This window comes from Canis lupus, chromosome 25 (assembly GCF_011100685.1).
Source record: "Canis lupus familiaris isolate Mischka breed German Shepherd chromosome 25, alternate assembly UU_Cfam_GSD_1.0, whole genome shotgun sequence".
NCBI classification, from domain to species: Eukaryota; Metazoa; Chordata; class Mammalia; order Carnivora; family Canidae; genus Canis; species Canis lupus.
Genome location: NC_049246.1, coordinates 38,118,024 through 38,121,298, shown reverse-complemented (window position 1 = coordinate 38,121,298; position 3,275 = coordinate 38,118,024).

Sequence of the window (3,275 nt, the reverse complement as noted above, 5' to 3'; positions counted from 1 at the left end):
GCAAAAGGTGACCAGAGCCACCCAAGAAGGGGCAAATGGAAGCTAACATCCAGTTTGTGAGAATTATCCAGGAAATGCGAGCAGAGATCAACAAGCTGGAGAAAGAGAATCATGTCCTTCGGATGAAGCTGACTTCAAGTAGTCAGAGAACCCCGGGCCCCAGCAGAGAATCAGGAGATGAAAGGGAAGAGGAAGTCACATACCTTGGTAACCTTGAAAAAGCATCTGAAAAATCTCCTGCAACTCTTCACGGTGGTGCTTCCACTGGGGCAGCTCCAGCTGTGCACGAACACCAAGGTACCAAATGTCCATAGCTCTTCTGGGCTGTGCCCGTCTTTGCAAAGCTCTCCTAAATTCAGGTTTATTGTGCCTCTCACATAACTGCATAAGTTGGTATTTGCAACAGTGAGTTCCATCCTTTTTCTCCTGGTCGATTACCTTTAAATCCCTAGGGGAATAAATCGTTAGCATCTTCAAGCAACATATTTTAGCAACATCAAAACTATTTCTAGATATTCCTGGAAAGGTAAGAATGACAGGTTGATGAAAACCAGTCACATTATAACAACAACGTGGGGGTTTTTTTTCCCCCTTCTTGACCTCAAGTATTTAAATGTCACATAATAGCACACTAAATGGGTATATGTCAAATGCCATGTTCACTTATTAAGCCACAATATTGCACAGTAGTTAAGTGTATGGATATTACAGTCAGATAAATATGGTTGCAAGTGATTTGTCATTCATTATCCACTTGACTCAGAGATACTTACGAGAAATCTCTAACCTTTGTTTTCTACATTAGGAAGCCTTAGAGTACTTACCTCACATGGTTGCAGTACCTATCTCACAGCAATAATAGACTAAGTGCTTAACATAGCATCTAGCCAACACACAACAAATGGCAGATGTTGTTTCTTATCCATGTTTTACAAAAAACCTTACTGCCCTATAAGAATGTGTGTTGCATGTAAGTCAACCTCTTATACAGGTTGAAGATTTCAAGATGCAGGGTCAGTGTCTGATATATTTTGAAAATCAAATCTCCCTCACTTTTTATGGGAAAGTATTTTGACTGCGAAGACTACACACACGAAGTCGGAAATCAGCAGAGTGAAAAATACATTCTACATTTAAATTATCAGTGCTTGCCTACACACAGCATATTCAAATAAAATTGATGTACATAATTAAATAGTCAAATCTTTTAATATTATCTGTCAAAGGCTTCAGGCAATGCCATTTAGAGGTTCTAAACAGCTTGGCAAGGGAACACGTCATGTTTGCCAGCTGGTTTTCTCTGTTGGAGAGGTCTCTCTCTCTAGCATGGGGCCCTACATTTCAAAACTGGAACAGATTCCAATCAGGGCCTTTTCCCTTTTTGCCAAGTGCAACTCTGGATCTGAGTAGTTCTGTCTGCTGGTTATTTAATAAAATTAAAGAATAACTGATAAAGAGGTTAGACTTCTTCCTGGTTAAAGAAAAGAAAAAAAGAAGAGAAAGATAGGGATATTTATAATACACACTTACCCCATAGTTCCTCAACCTCTGCAATCTTGGACATTTTGTACTAAATAGCTCTGTGTTTAATGGATCTGTCTTGGATACTGTACACTGTCTAGCAGCTTTTCTGGCTTCTAAATACTAGATGCCAGTAGTACCTGCCTCTTACCCTCCAGTCGTAACCAACAAAAATGTCTTCAGACATTCCAGATGTTGCCTGAAGAACAAAATTCCCTCCATTTGAAAACCACGGCCTTACTCCAAAGGTAGATGACATTCCTTGAAATCTATTCTCTATAAGCTTATCATTAGCTTAACCTAATGAAAAAGTATGTTGAATCTTAGTACATCTGTGGCTATTTTACAACAAGAATTACACCATTCAAAGGACAAAGAGTATTACCCTTTAAACTCTCAGGGCCTGAATGCTATCAAGCTTTGGGGAGTTTAGACTATTAATTAGAGCTAAACACACAATTGATATCATACTTCTTCAGCATATGGATGGTAACTGCCAACAAGAATGCTAGCATTAAGTTTAAAAGGACTGGTGAAAAACTGGTAACATTTGGGGAACCCTCGTCAGTTGCATTAACAAAACAAAGAAAGAAATATGATTTAAATTTGTGCTTGGAAGCCCCGTTGAGCTACTCTGCATGTCTTTATCTGTGTCTTATATTTTATGTGCTATTACAAAAGTAAGTGACATAAGCAGGAAGAACATTGGTCTGAGCATGAGGACACTGTATTGTAGTCTCAATTTTGTAATAGTAGGACACATAAAACTCCTGACCTCAGCATCCTCATGTAAAAATGAATGGAATAGATTAAACGCCTTCCCAAGCCTCTCCTAACTGTAAAGTTCTGTGATCCTATGAATGTAACATGCTTTTATGATCACTCACCTCATCTGTGAAATGGACATAGTGATCGAATCTATCTCTTATGGCTGCTGAGAACATTAAAAGAGATAGCACAGGTAAGATTCAACATGAGTTACTTGGTGGTAGTTATCTTCATATCATTGGATATGCCAAATAAAATGCTATTTGACTTTGGCATAAGTTTTTTATCAGCAATTTTACTTTTAAGACATTGCCAGTATCTTAACTTCAAACTGAAGTTGCATTCATACTTAAAACTGAATCATAGACCTTTGCTACTAGAAAGGAATTTTCAAGATCATCCCCTTATTTTACAGTTGAGGATATAAGACCTAGAGGTTAAGCAACCTGTCCAATTCTTTAAAAACAGAATAATATAAACCTATTCTTTGAGAAGGAACAATATGAAATCAGAAATGTGAATCTCTTTAAGAAAGGGAATAATTAAAGAGAACCTGGAAGAGAATCACTTGGAACTAAAAGTTCTTTTGTTGGTTGTGCAATATGTGTAGTGAGACAAAAATGAGATTTTATGAATAGAGAAGCCTACTTCCCCATCATTCACCTGAGGGCACAGAGCTATGCTACATCCCAGGGACACAGCTGCTTGGGAATATATATAATATATATATATAATGAAGAAGAATGCAGAAGAGCACCTGATTAGAATGAATCTTTGTTGAATAAACTCTCATGGAAGCATCTGTAATAGGGGATAAGCATTTGGTAGATATGAAATGCAACCAGCACTTTCCGGGATGCTGCCCTTACCCTCCAGCTCTGCGCAATGTCACCTTGGGACCATCAGGAGAGAAATACTTTGCTGCAAGGAAGATAAAAGAAATGATTCTTTATAGGGATCCCCCAGCATTGCTGGACCTTTGATTC